Below are 16,150 nucleotides of genomic sequence, written 5' to 3'. Positions count from 1 at the left end.
ACATGCGTCGGTGTACAAAGTCAATTGCGCTGGGTGCAAGATAGGGCCCTAGCTGTGATTATTACGTGCAGATGCTTCGATTGTTTCAAAGCGGCCTTATAGTGATAACAGGAAAAAAAAAGAAAAATGTCATTGTTCAGCTGAAGTTAGTTCAGTGTTGAATCAGTTCCTTTGTAAAGATCATCAATTATTAAATTAGATCATTTAATCTATAAAGCAGTTCTTCAGAAAATAGTGTTGTCATCCTCCAGCTCTCATCTAAAAGTGTCAGTGCAGTCAAATCCATAATATTGTTGAATATTAAGTGTCCACAACTAAGCAAGTCAGAGGAGAAAGTGGCAAGGAAACCAATAATGGAGAAAAATCCTTGGGAGAAACCAGGCTCAGTCACTAAGTTTTCCTCAGGCCAGACGGATAAACATGATGTGATTATGATTCAGACTGCATCACAAGTCAGAAATCAGATTGTAGATCAGTCGCATTCAAATTTTTCATCCAGTTCCTTCTGCTTGAAGACCAGATTCATCACACCAGTATGGAGATAAAGCTGATCATATGGTCTGTGTGGAGGACTTGTTTGTTTCTCGTGGTCTTTGCTGAGGACCACCATGAGTATGCGATACTCAAATCAACTACAGCTGATAAAGTCATTGGAGGAAGTTCATTCGTCATAATCTGACCCTTACCATCAGATCAGACTGTAGCCCACAGTTCATGTCTGCTCAAATACAACAGTTCTGTGAGGAAAATGGCTTTCTACAATAATTCATTTCATTAAAATATCATTTCATTTAGAGCAAATAATCTGCTGAACCTTTCAGTCCTCATCGATATGTGGGATGCGCTCCGGACATGATGACCCTCGTCGCGTGTGATGTTCTGCTTACCGTCTCCATCAGGCTCATGAAGTCCGTCTTCAGAACCTCCGTCTGCCATATCCTGATGCCGTTCACCTTCGCATTCAGCACAAATCACTCCGACGCTCTCGTCACCATTCAGGATCGCCGGAATCTGTGCAGAGACAACAAGAACACGAGCACCAGGAAAACAGTGACTGCACACCTTACCTGTCCTGAGGCAGCATGGACGTGCCGAACGATGGAACTGCCGATAATCACAGCATCGCATTCTGACTCACAAAGAAGGGAAGAAGCGGTTCTGGATGGAGATCTCAAAGACCGGGGCGGTGGAGTGGGAGAGCCTGAGGTCTGTGCAGACAAAAAAACCTGCCTGGAAAGTTTTCAGCGCTGTTCGCTATTCCCATAGCTCGGCCTGTTGTGTGTTTATTATTGTGGATTGATAAAACAACAAGAAAATTAATGAGCTAATAACAATTTAAACATTTACAAAGAATGTTTTAAAATAATGCTGTATTTGTGGCCACTGCTGAACTTTTTTATATATATATGAATTATTCCTCCAGGAGGCGCTCGACAGTAAATAATAAAACATGGAGAGACTCTTGAACCTCAGAGCGAGAAAACTTTATTGAAAAGGCAAGAAAATACATTTGGCAAATGGACGGCATGTTAGATCGAGCCAAAATGTTGGTTCTGATGGCTCTCCAAATATCAGATTCAGCCCCGGCGCCGAATCCTTGCCAGAAGATATAAGTCTATCAGCCTGAGAATTTGACTGAGAAAGCAGGAGACGAAGTGATGATCATAACAGAGTTTGTTGAATAATCTTAGTTGCATATGTTTCAATGCTCAGAGTCTGTCCAGAAGTTACACCACTCAATGCTCTGGCTTCATCTGACCAATACATTTACAACAAGTGTTATTATACCAAGAGAAAAACTATGGAGAATTACTACTTCACAACATCGTCCTGTGATGATAAAAGCCTTGAGACATTCTGTGATCTCCTACTCGTGAAGACAAACATCCCTTCAAACACACAATCATAAGATTAAACAACAAGAGCAAGCAAATGAGGACAATAAGTCATAGAACACACAAAGTGACAAAAATTAACAATAATGATAACATTATTAAATGATAAGTGAAGTAAATCAGATCATAATAATCTGAATACATGAATGACTAATGAAATTAATATAAAACAAAACAAAGAAAATAAAAAAACACCAATGTAAGGTTGCTTTCTTCAAATACAACACAGGTTGTTGTTGAAAACCTTTAGATCCGTCAGCAGTATTAAAGTGAGATCTGTGTGACTCTTTATTATTTTATATCATTGTTGTATCAGAGAGAAATATAAACTTACAAATAAGATTTTAAAAATCTGACACTGAAAGAGAGCAGAAGCTCAAATAATCATCAGTATTTATGATGACAAAAACACACTTGAAGAATCTTTAAAGTTCAGCGTTCTGCTTTAGATTCAAGCACTTCCTGGAAAAGATGAACATATGAAGCCATAAATTAATCAATCTAAACCAATATTAATATATGCAAAATCAGTTTGTGAGAGATGACCTCATCAATCATGTACCTGATGTGTGAATATGAGCTTGATCTCGTTCAGCTCTTCTGGATCTGATGGCATAAACCACAATCATGACAGTAGCCACGCCCACCAGAGCAGCGAGGACCAATCGGATCACAGCTTCAGTGGGACCACAACAGTGGACTGAGGAATAAAAACATCAAACTGAGATCAGCTCAGTCAATAAACGCTAATATCAGCGCTGACATCAACTAATATCAGCGTTGCTGCCGTACCTGAACATGTGTGACAGAGTTGAGTGATGTCCAGATGTTGAGTCTGGTGGCTGATGGGATTGTTCAGCACACAGCTGTAGGTGTTTTTATCCTGATATTCCACCTCCAGAGGTAGAGAGAGACTGATGCTGAGATCAGACACACTGATGTTGGACAATAAATTGTTTCCTTTGTACCAGGAGAGAGTCACATGACTCACATTCACCGCTGATGAACACACCAATGAACAATATGATGATGATGATGATGATGAAGAACACTGAGAAGAGTTACTGCTGAGGACAGGAACAGGCAGACGAGCTGGAAAACATCAGAGAATAAAGAGAAATGAGGATGAGTGAAGATATTCAAGCAGACGAGGAAGAAATATTGAGAGGTTCCAAGATGATCAAAAGTAGAACATTTAAAACTATTTCATAGAAAGTTCGATATGAACCTGCTGTTAATGTAAAACAGTAAGGGAATTAGTCATTTTAACGAATTATTCACGATAAGATTTTTATGTAGATTTCACTGTAATAAATAAAACGTGAAACGTCTCGGTTACGTATGAAACCCTCGGTCCCTGAAGTACTGACGAAATGGGGGTTTCACTTAGAAAGCCAGCTGCCTTCAATTTCAATCAAAATGATCCAATGACATGGAAATGTCATGGGTCTGCGGAATTTGCTTAATGCAAGCCCGCCCCACAGCGTGGGTATAAACGGCGTTGCATAGCAGTCACGCATTTATGTTACCTGCTGAGGAGCCGAGGCCTACCGCCCCGGCCATCCCAGCGGCACAGCGGATGTGGCATGGGGACGTAACGTCTCCGTTCCCTTCCTTCAGGGAACGAGGGTTACATACGTAACCGAGACATTCCATTTCAGTCAGTACACTATGAGTTATGTCAGTACTGACGAAATGGGGGTCCAGTCTAATCACGCCACAGCGCTGTCTTCCAGCATCCTGGGCTGACCTGAGCACGCTGCCTTGGAGTTTAAAACGACGAGGGGCCGGCTCAGCTACCAAGGTACACTGGGAGGCATATCCCACTTGGAGAAATGCAATCACAGCGCCTACCCATAGGGAGGACTTAGGAATACACGTATGACCCACGTATCCGCTGCACACGGAAGAACCTGGAGTATCCAGCCGCAGGTGGAAAAGTTTTTTCAACCCCAGGGGTGGCAAGGGTCAAGGAGATTTACCGTGGAGAGTACACATGTGACGGTTTGCCTGGGGGGAAACCGTGCACACGGGGCACCTAACACGAGGGCTGGGACCATTCGGGCATGCACTCTGGTGCCGGCATCAACAGTGCTGGAGGAACTCAGGGCCTTCGGAGGTTCACCTGAGCAAATGTAAGTGCACGTATCAGGTCCATTTAGGAGGGGAATGGCGCAGCAAGCGAAGACACCAGCGTATGTCCAGTCACTGGCCATCTGGGGTTAGTATACGCGAGGACAGGCTCCACTCGCAGATTATAAAGCCTGGCGAATGTGTTCGGTGTCACCCAGCCTGCAGCTCTACAGATGTCTGTCAGCAAGGCGCCACGCGCTAACGCCCATGAGGCAACTACGCTCCTAGTGCAGTGTGCTTTGACCCCAAGGGGGCATGGCAAGACCTGAACCTGGTAAGCCAGGACAATGGCATCCACTATCCAGTGGGACAGCCTCTGCTTGGAGAGAGCCTTCCCTTTCTGCTTCCCTCCGTAACAGACAAACATTTACATTTACATTTAATCATTTAGCAGACGCTTTTATCCAAAGCGACTTACAAAAAAGGGGAGAGTAATAGAAGCAATGAAACAAACAAGGCCAACAACCTGTAAGAGCTGTAAGAAATCTCAACTAATTAGCACAGTACACTATATATTTTTTTTTTCTTGGAGGAAGGAGAGCATGGACCCGACCGGGCATTTGGTGGGATCTTCTCGAGAAGCACACCAGGTGACGAAGAGGTTCCACTTCAAAGTGTAGGCCCTCGCTGAAGTGATAATGCTGACCACCGGTGGTGGTAGGCCACTCAAACCTGCCGTGTGCCGTCACGGAGCCACACGTGGAGGTTCCACAACTCGGGACTCGAGTGCCATACGGTGCCGCAATACGGTGCCTCCTCTGCACTGAAAGATCCTCTACACTGGGCAGAGTTTGCTCTTTTCCCAGTTGACCTGAAGGCCCAGACAGGCAAGATGGTGGAAAACCAAGTCCCTGTGTTCGCAAACCTGCTGCCGCGAACCCCGAGTTGCCTGAGTGGAACTAGGGCTGCCTTGACGACCTTCGTAAAGACGTGAGGAGACAGGGCCAGCCCAAATCGGAATACGGCGGAGCGTCCCGCGGGGTCTTGACTGGGAGGCGGCTGGCGACATAGGGGACCGAGAGTGTTGAGGCAATGAGGCGGCACACACTGCCAGTTGCGCCCTCTTGGGGCTCGGAGGTGAATGATTTGGTTCTTTCTTTAACCAACAAAAGGGTGCCACCGGCCCCTTTTTGGGGGCCAGCAGTGGGTTGGGTGTTTTGTAATAAAAGATTCTCCCCCGGCCCTCCTCTGGGGGAAGGCGGAAGCGGCTGCCGAGTGGTTGTGATAAGACAATGGAGCCTTCCACGACTTCGACACTTCTTCGTCCAACTCGGGGAAAAAAAGGCACTGGAGGCTGGCGGCTGCAATCGGCGCGGGCTACCCCCACATACCAATCATTGAACCTTGAACGGTCGGGACATGGCGGAGGATTCCACTCAACACAGCCAAATCCTCACTTCCAGAGGAATCAAGCCCGCCTTGAGATGCAGTGATCGACATGGCATCGTCCGCCGGCGCCCCGAATGAGACACTGGGCCCAGGCCAGGAAACACCAGTGCCTTCATCCGGAAGCACCACGGGCAGTGTTGCGGAGGGGGGTGCGGCCCAAAGCATGTGCGGCAGGTTGCTCCACACTGTTACCCTCAGATCACCCTGACCACCAGCCAAAGTGCTGCCTCTCGCGGAGACATCAGATTGGGGTAGAGGAGGCTCTCCCTCCAGCACGGAGTTCACCGAGTCTCGATCTCAACACTGCGATATTCATGTTCCCGCAGTGGGAACATGACGCATCCATGAACGCCCGCTCAGCATGCACTAAGCCCAAGCATACCAAGCAGCGCTCATGTCCGTCAAACCCAGCCGACAACACCCAGGAACGGAGCACAGGCGAGACATCTTTAAAAAGACCACGTGCAATGCTTTTGGTGAGGAGTTTTTAATCAAGCAGAATGCTGAGACGCCCAGGGAGAACACACAGACCTGCATAGACCACTGCACAGATCGACAGGAATGCGGAACCCGCTGGAATGCGGCATCACACCAACACTCTGGGGAGATACTCGCTTTTTTTTTTTTTCTTGAAGAGAAAGATCGCTAAGGTATAGGCAAGTTGAACTCGGCTCTGAAGCAGAAACATAAATGCGTGACTGTTTTGCAACGCCGTTTATAACCACGCTGTGGGGCGGGCTTGCATTAAGCAAATTCCGCAGACCCATGACATTTCCATGTCATTGGATCGTTTTGATTAAGATTAAAGGCAGCTGGCTTTCTAAGCGAAACCCCATTTCATCAGTACTGATGTAACTCGTAGTGTACAGACTAGGGCTGTCCTCGACTAAGGATTTAGACATTCAAATCAGAATTGTCAAATCTCTCTATGGTCAACCGATAGTCGAATCATCTATGTGTGTGTGAATGGGTTGGGAGGGGCACAACGCTTGTCAGCAGAAGGGTAAACCTATTTTTAATTTTTCCTTTACACACTGCACACAGCAACAACTTTTAATAAAGCTACCAAAACTGCCTGCCAACTGACAGATGATCTGACAATGGCTTTCTTATTTATGTTTAAATAGCCTAAAAGGTAATGTGGTGGATAAACATTCATAAACCATTTTCTCATAACATGTTAAAGCCGCGATCAAAATACAGAACATCACACAAATATATAAAAGAACATTTTGATAAATAAACCTAAAAAAAAAAACCTGCCTAGAGAGGAAAAGAACACTGAGTGCATTTACATGCACGTTCTTATGCCGATTGTGCCTAAGGGGGGTGAAGGACGTGAAGCTCAGGATCACACCGCCACCTGACGCGCACATTATATACACGCAAGCTCAATTTTGAATCGACTGACTGACAGAAGAGCTGCACGATGAGTGTATCTTGTAGCATAGGGTTAAATCAGGATGTACATTGACGATTTGAGGGAAATATAATATAAATTTAATATAAAACCTTGAAAAAGCGCTCTTCCTGAGTGGCCGGGGACAGGCGCTGAATGCTGCCGCCGGTGTGTGTATACACTCATTGAACGTGTTTGAATTTTAAAGGCGCGGTGCGAAGCTCAGCGCCCACACCGGATGTTAAAATTTAAATTCTTAAAGATGTTCAGCACCACGACACGTCTTTAAATTATTGACCAACCATATATCACCCCCATATTGCCAAAATGGTATAATTCTCGTTTCATAACACCCGTGAAGATTCGACCGTGAGATCAGTGGTCGAATCAGGCTCCGCATATCGATGCATCGAATCTTCGACTATTCGGGGTCACCCCTAATACGCACTGAAAGGGAACTGATATTTAACTCACCATAGACAGAGAGAATATAAGAAGGCATGTAATTCTGATATTGGCTGAACTTTCCATAAAATATATAATGTCTATAATCTCCAGCATGTTTGATTGTGATGTTTGTGATGGTCAGAGATCCAGTTTGTTTGTCCAGCTTCAGTCTGTCTCTGAATCTCCCACCAAGAACATCATCATATACAGTGAAGCTGTCGGCCCGTTTATTGATTTCAGCGATTAAAGTGTCTTTATCTCCAAATCTCCACCAAATCCGATCACCATCCTTCACTTCAGTGAGACCAGACTCTAGAGTGACTGAATCTCCCTCCGTCACTGACACTGAATCATCAAACAGACAGAACAAACAGAAACAGGGTTTGTCTCAGATCAACAGATTATAATGGTTTATTAAATTAAATAGTTCAACATTTGAAATAAACAATATCATAAAACTACAAAAAGAAACAAAATTTTGTATGAATCCATTTGAACTTTGTCATTAAAAAACAGGTGTAAATGTTTTTAACTCACCAATGACAGCGAGAAAGAAATGATTAGTCTTATAGTTGTTGATCCATAGTCGATAAAGTCCAGCATGTTTGATTGTGATGTTTGTGATGGTCAGAGATCCAGTTTGATTGTCCAGCTTCAGTCTGTCTCTGAATCTCCCATCAAGAACATCATCATATACAGTCAAGCTGTCGGCCTGTTTATTGAGTTCAGCGATTAAAGCGTTTCTAAACCTCCACTGAATCCAATCATCATCCTTCACTTCAGTGAGACCAGAGTCTAGAGTGACTGAATCTCCTCTGTTCACGCTTTTCTTCTTCTCTTCAATCCCTCCTGAAGAAATGTTTTAATTTTAACCAGTCATTTATTACAGAAGCGACTGAAGCCATAAAACACATTAATTATTGTTATTATTAATATGAAAAGACAACAAAAGACTGATAAATTGCTTCAGAAATAATCCTGTTCGATGGTTTTCTCCTCAAAGTTACTTTAGTGAGTCTTAAACTAACATTTAAATCTTGAGCTCCTGTGAGACTCAAACCAGTGTATCATATTATTTTACTATCATTGAGATAATATTATATTTTGATCAATGTTTTGAGCCTGTTTTTATTCTTATATTGTCCATTTTCATTGTAGTTAAGGTTTTAGTAATTCTGTGTGTGTGTGATTGTTAATAGTTTTGGGGGTTTTATAGGCCCTGTGTAGTTTTTATTCATTTTATTTCAGCTTTAGATATTTTAGTACATCAAGTTAAACTTCATTGAGAAATGTTTCCTTGACAAATAGCGGAAATAAAATGTTTTTAACTTCAGTGAACATTTATATTATTGAACTAAAACTAAAATGTTTTTCCAGCTCTTCTGGATCTGGGGCCTGGACCATGATGGTAGTTTAACAAACTCAGGGTTACAGGATTAGTTTAGAGTTGACAAAACCAAACCAATCTATTCAGGCTTTGATCCTGAGTTCAGGGCCCGGTTTTTCAAAAGGTTTAATCCGGATAAAATGTATCCGGATTTAGTAATCCTTTTTGTGCGATCCGTGATCACGTAATCCAGGTTACTTTTGGAGCCAGTTTTTTAAAGCAACATCGGATTGGATCAATCTGATCCAGATAGGAACTTTTCAGGATCACCAAATCTGGATAACCAGTGCTGGATAACCAGTGCTCAAACATGATAGGAAATCACAATGTAGAACTGTATGTAAAGAGCAACAAGAAGAACAGCAAGTGTGAGGTCAATATAAGTTCATTTTTATTTGAAATGAAAACACACACATTAAAAAAACAAAACAAGAAAAAACCCACCCCATCCTCTTGCGGACTGCTTATCTGAGACCTACAACACAAACACTGTGCATTGAGGATATTTATAACAACTATCAAGTATAGATGTACTGTAATCATTGTATGCATCACTAATAAATATTCTAAAAACAAAAATATTTTCGATTGTGATATATATATATATATATATATATATATATATATATATATATATATATATATATATATATATATATATATATATATATATATATATCAATTAGTGACAATAAAATGTATTGTTTTTGACAGCTGTTTGGAGGATTATTTAATGAAGCCAAACTCTTTCTACTTTGTTTTAGGCCTATACTGAAAGGCAGAATACGTTAAAGCCAACCTAATCACTGTAGCCTGACGGATGAACAAATCAAATTAAAACCTTATGAATAAATAGGATATCTTGTAAGATACTGCATGATCCAAATATAGTATTAGTTGATACATTTTTAAAGTTTTCATCACATTTTGGCCATGAAATCCTTGCTGAATCCACCCTTCTGATGGGATCAGTTTAATCCATATTTTTTGGATCAAAGTGATCCAAATCCTACAAAAAAGTTTTGAAAAACCCACACTAAAGGTTTGATCCGGATCAAAACCAAGATTGGATTACGTGATCTAATCTGATTATGTAATCCGTTTTTTCTTTTGAAAAACACCTTTTCAAGATTTGATCCAATCCGTTATCCAAAATCCTAGTGGATTACTTTTGAAAAACAGGGCCCAGGAGTTTAGCTGTGACATCAGCAGAGAACAGCCAATCACACGCTCTGACATCAGCAGAGAACAGCCAATCACACGCTCTGACATCAGCAGTGAACAGCCAATCACACGCTCTGACATCAGCAGAGAACAGCCAATCACACGCTCTGACATCAGCAGAGAACAGCCAATCACACACTGTGACATCAGCAGTGAACAGCCCATCACACGCTGTTACATCAGCAGTGAACAGCCAAACACACGCTCTGACATCAGCAGTGAACAGCCAATCACACGCTCTGACATCAGCAGAGAACAGCCAATCACACGCTCTGACATCAGCAGTGAACAGCCAATCACACGCTGTGACATCAGCAGTGAACAGCCAAACACACGCTGTGACATCAGCAGTGAACAGCCAATCACATGCTGTGACATCAGCAGTGAACAGCCAATCACACGCTGTGACATCAGCAGTGAACAGCCAATCACATGCTGTGACATCAGCAGTGAACAGCCAATCACACGCTGCGACATCAGCAGTGAACAGCCAATCACACGCTGCGACATCAGCAGTGAACAGCCAATCACACGCTGCGACATCAGCAGTGAACAGCCAATCACACGCTGTGACATCAGCAGTGAACAGCCAATCACATGCTCTGACATCAGCAGAGAACAGCCAATCGCACGCTGTGACATCAGCAGTGAACAGCCAATCACATGCTCTGACATCAGCAGAGAACAGCCAATCACACGCTGTGACATCAGCAGAGAACAGCCAATCACGCTGTGACATCGACATATACGAAATATGACGTTATACATCAATAAAGGTAAAAGTTATGAAGTTATTTTAGTTGATATATAGAGAGAATTGAACATTTAAGCTTTTTTAATAGCTTTATTTATTGATTTTAAAGTTTATTTGTATGACTTTATAGGCCATTTATATTAATTTTAAGAAGGTGCCTATTAATGATTAATAAAATGATAAATGTGCAATTGATTAAGGGTATAATAATTACATAAATTATATCTAAATCATTCAAAATGATGATTATTATTATAAATAAGCATTGTTAAAAGCCAGACGCTTTAGTCTAGAAATTTCTCTATTCCAAATGGTTCAAAAGTTATAACAGTTTAAATGTTGAATTTTTGGACTGGTGGTGGCACTATGGAGTTTGTCTTAGAGACTCCAAATTTGGTATATGCATTATTGATGAAGATATCTACTTGTGTGCCAAATTTCATCATTTTCCTATATACGGTTCATAGGGCTGCCATTGACTCCCATTCGGGAAAAATAATAATAACAAGAACTGCAAGCAGTTGTACGGGGCCAAGCCCCAGAAGGGTGATTTGTCGTTCTCTGCTGATGTCAGAGCGTGTGATTGGCTGTTCTCTGATGATGTCACAGCTAAACTTCTGAACTCAGGATCAAAGCCTGAGTTGAAAGAGAAAGCTGATGATCAGCATCATGGGACCAAAAAAGACTTAAAACAACTCTAAACTAATCCTGTAACCCTGAGTTTGTTAAACTACCATCATGGTCCAGGCCCCAGATATCATAAACCAGAACAACAACAACAGCCCCATTGGCAGAGACAACCAATCACATCAATGGAGGAAGGAAGGAAGAATGCAGGATCTAAACACAAGCATTTTTAGTATTTATTTACAGACAACTCTGGAACCATACACACAACTTTAACAACCTAACTGAACACAATGTAGAACTGACACTGAACTGAAAGAAACACAGGGCTTAAAGAGACAGAACAAACCAAAGAACCGTGAAACACCTGTGACCATTCAATCAAACCATTAGTAACCTTATGCCTGGCTCACACTACAGGAGTTTTAAAATCCTATCCGAGTGTAAAATCTGTTTGCAGCACACACTTCAGGAGAATCTTTGCAGATTTCCTCACACTACAAGATTTGATCGAAGAGCATTACACACTATAAAATATTACGATTATCATGCAAGAGGAAGTGCGTCACGTGATCTACGCAGCAGATCGTAAGCGGGAAAACAAAATGGAAAGGCCTACTGTAACATGAAAACTTGCTGTATCAATAATGATCATTTGTTGTGGGAAAAACAAAAGCGTGAGAATAAAACAGTGTGGATTAGAAAATGGTTGGGGAGACGGGCTCAACATGGATTGTCAGTTCTTCAGCGAGAAATGGAGGTAATTTTATTGATCTTATTTGATCCTGTCGTTCTGGTGCTCGTTGTGTGTTTGCAATGTATTTTTCCCCTCGGGGCTTGCCGTATAAAGGTGGAGCATGCACACTTATTGTTCTGGAGTGTAGCGGGTTTTTCAGGCTGGTTATTACGCATGTGACCGAGAATAAAGTGAAGGAACGTTCAAACGACTGTCATTTATTGTTTTCTTATTTCTGAGTATTTGAGGTGAACACTGCACGAGCGCTAGGTCACACTAGTGTGCTAGAATGTTTACCGTTGTTTACCGCTGCATAGTTCAAAAGCGATCGTCACCTGTTAGCGTAAGATTTGTGCTGTCAAATGAAAAGCAAGAAATGCTGATATTCTCTCTCTCTCTCTCTCTCTCTCTCTCTCAGAGCTACAGCAAACAGTCCGTCTTGTCGTAGACTTGTTGCCTATTGTGACAGTACTGACGTTATTACAATCTTGCTCATCCCGATAAATATCAAACATGTTTGATATTATCGGGGCGAGCCCGATTTGCGTGAGAGCAGATCGAGAGGTGCAAGATTTGATCTGTGAACGCCTCACATTACCAGATAATCTGCACCGAACATCGGATCCGATCGAGTCCTGGAAAAGATTTTTTCTCCGAGTCTCGGGAGGGGAAAATCGGGCATAAATCGGCCAAAAACTCCTGTAGTGTGAGCCAGGCATTAGAGACAAAAAGGCAGGAAATGGAGGAGAACTAAACCAATAACAAACTAACAGCAAAAACTAGAACACAACAGCAAAGCTAAATCAAAAAATACAAAACATGAACAGACGCAGACTCTGACAACATGATTTATAGGAATAGAGGCTGGTTACAGCTTTGTGTCAGCCAGCATATTTCAGCTTTAGGTGTTGGATTAGAGCTAACTAATGATTTGATGGTGCCTATGGAGTTTCTGGATGACGTGTGGATGAGATAAACCTGGGGATGGTAGAGGGAGATTCTGGAGGATGAGGACGTTGCTTGTGCTGAACAAAATCCCCAATGCAGAAGTCTTCTCATCAGATCTTCATGCTTCTTCCCTAAAGAATAACACCAAAGACAGGAGGAATATGTTATCAACAAAGTGTTTATCAATTTGATTTACAATTATGCTGAAAATTATATTTTTCAATCAGCTAGATCACTGTATGTGTTATTGTGTAGTCCTAATTATGCAATGCAGTCAAAAATATAAAGAACAACATCTGGAGTTCAGACAGTTGTGACTGATGAATAAGAGGAGGGTTATGAAGAGGACAATTCTTTCATTGCCGCCAGGAGCCAACCTACATCAAGGATCCTAACTGTGAAGTTTAGGTGTAATTCTGTGTCTGTCCAGCTGGTGTCCTTCACGAGTCTCTTCCTACTTAAAGGGATAGTTCACCAAAAAATGAAAATTTGACACTTATCTGCTGAACCCCAGGCCATCCAAGGTGTAGGAGTCTTTGTTTCTTTAGTAGAACACAAAGGGAGTTTTTTTTTAACTCTAATCGTTGTTTTGTGTCAGTCATATAAACAGGTCAACAGGGTCTATTAGGGTAAAAAAAATGCACAGGTAATTTAAATTAAATCCTGCGGCTCATGATGACACATTGATGTCTTAAGACACGAAACGAACAGTATTTATATATTTTTTTACCGCAAATACAACACAATGCCCAGCAGCCCTGAAAGTGCAGCACTTTCGGAAAGGAAGGTCTTGTACACGATCTAGTGTAGAGACATCATTTCCTATGTGTGAGGTCTCTACACGATCTGGCGTAGTTTGTGTTTATCACACAAACCGAACGTTTCGTGTGTTAAGACATCAATGTGTCGTCATGAGCCGCAGTGTTTAATTTGAAGTTGTCAGTGCATGTTTGTTTTTTACCCTAATATAATTAGACCTTGTTGACCTGTTGATATGACTGACACAAAGCAACGGTTAGAGTTAAAAATCTCCATTTGTGTTCTACTGAAGAAACAAAGACTCCTACACCTTGGATGGCCTGGGGGTCAGCAGATAAGTGTCACATTTTCATTTTTGGGTAAACTATCCCATTAAGATGTACTTTTAAACGGATATTATAATACATCATCATGCCACTGGTTGTCAATCACGCACAACGAGGAAGATGACGATAAACTGTCTTTAGTAAATCCATATACAGGCAAATGAAGAAGCTCAACCATAGCCTACATAGACAAACAAACAGAGAATGAAACAGAAGAACATATATCTGGTGCTGGGGTGATGAGGTGATAGAAGAATGCCTGCAGGTGGTGGAGCAGGGAGGATTCTGGGTAATGTAGTGCTGAAGGTCACACTGCGTTCACTGTCTCTACATCTATTACTATACTCTATAACAGTTAAAGGTTTAGGGTTTGATATGGAAATGAACGAATCATGGACTGCAGTAACAGACAGAGGCAGGAAGAAACAGACACAAACTCTCTGTGTACGAGCGCAGAACAAAACCAATAAAGCTATCGTGTGCGGTGGAGCTCACGGAGACAGAACAGCAACTGCACAGTTCATGTGTGATTCCTAGTGTTCAGGCATGAGCTTTATCTGTTCATGAGCGGCTGAATAACTCCAGGTTCAGTTCATCAACATTCAGTGACATTTACTCTCTTCATTGGCTGTCGGCTAAATAAACTTATTTTACATCCCTCCCAAAAGCTGACTATCATTTGTAAGCTAGCTTAAACAAACTTAAAGTGTGATGAAAATTCCCCACGGCTTACCTTTTACGTGGCTCGAAAGCGCCGACTCCCTCATGGTGAAAAGATGAATGTCCTTTTTGCAGACTTTGGTCCTCGCTTCAACCATGATTTGTTTCTTATCTTTTTCCAAGCCAAAAATAAGACCTTCCGGCATGTTGTCTGTTCATCTGTAGCTTCACTCGTGCACAATCAGAGCGGCTCGAGCGGAAATAACTTTTTATGAGAAAGCCAAAAGCAATTAGGCCTTTCTGACTTATTTTATTTAAAAAGTGAACTATTGTCATATACAAATTATGAAAGCAAGCTATTATAATTTCAGGAAGGTTTATGGACTTTATCCAAAATAGAAGCACTTTCCAAACCTTGAAAACACCACATTAAAAATCAAGCGTTTTCCAGGATTTCCAGCACCTGTACGAACCCTGTCTATCATTAGTTCATTAATCCCAGACCTGTTTCTGTTCTTCCCATGATCTCCCTGTTATTTAAACCTGAGTTCTGTTCAGTTCATCGTCCGGTATCGTCTACGTTACGTGGTTGTGTTTCTCCTCATGATTCTCCTGTGTGTTGTGTGGATTATTAGATTAAAGACGGTTCTTTGAGTTATTTCCTGAGTCGTGTGCTTCACTACAGCCACCGTTGCTGACACTAACAGTGAATGTTAATCTTCTTCAACTCATTTAACCAGTAATTTATCACATGATACAGAACAGAAGCAACTGAAGCCATAAAAACACATTTAAAACTCACCAACCAGACGCCACAAACAGAGCAAAAGTAATTTGAGGAACATTTTCTTCATCGGTGCACTGAAAAGCCCACGATAGCGACTCTTAAAATGGCTGCTAACCCTCAGATTGATCTGAAACACTGAACTGTGATATTTATCTGGTTGTGTGTGAATCCTCCCCTAACCTCAGTAAGTTTCCACTCACACATCCGTCTCCTTTAACATCACGGAAATCAACACGCTTTTGCTGATCTTACGTTTTCAAATGAATTCTGGCCCTGAATGAAAACTAGGGGCTCCGCTCCTGCCTTCATCTTCAGGCTGGAACTGCAAGCATCCGCTACCCTCCGGATTTGGACTGTGGACGGGCCTACGCCAAATAACTGTATCATTTCATCTATGATACTCATTGTAAACAACTGTAATTAAATCTTATTCAAATGTTATTCTCGCCTCAGACACACTATTATTTAAATACAATTATTAAAATTAAAGAAGTATACTTCTTTTTGCTAAGGGTTGTGTGGAGAGGAAGATATGAGCTTCTTATCAGAAAGATAAAATGAAGAGACGCTTCAGCCACAAACTACTGACACGCACAGAGACGACAAACATCCAGCAGACGGGTTATCTACCCAGCAGATCAAACCAGACACACTGATGTTTGAACCGATAAAATTAAAG

At 41.8% G+C, this 16,150-nt stretch overlaps 1 pseudogene; it reads right to left on the bottom strand.

Annotated features, from left to right (window-relative positions):
* Positions 1 to 472: 472 nt before the first annotated feature.
* LOC137040802 (SLAM family member 5-like) lies at positions 473 to 14,890 on the bottom strand (annotated as a pseudogene).
* Between the last annotated feature and the right edge of the window lie 1,260 nt (positions 14,891 to 16,150).

This window comes from Pseudorasbora parva, chromosome 14, assembly GCF_024679245.1.
Source record: "Pseudorasbora parva isolate DD20220531a chromosome 14, ASM2467924v1, whole genome shotgun sequence".
Classification (NCBI taxonomy): domain Eukaryota; kingdom Metazoa; phylum Chordata; class Actinopteri; order Cypriniformes; family Gobionidae; genus Pseudorasbora; species Pseudorasbora parva.
Note: the sequence above shows the minus strand (reverse complement) of the source record. Positions and strands in the feature narration are given on the sequence as shown.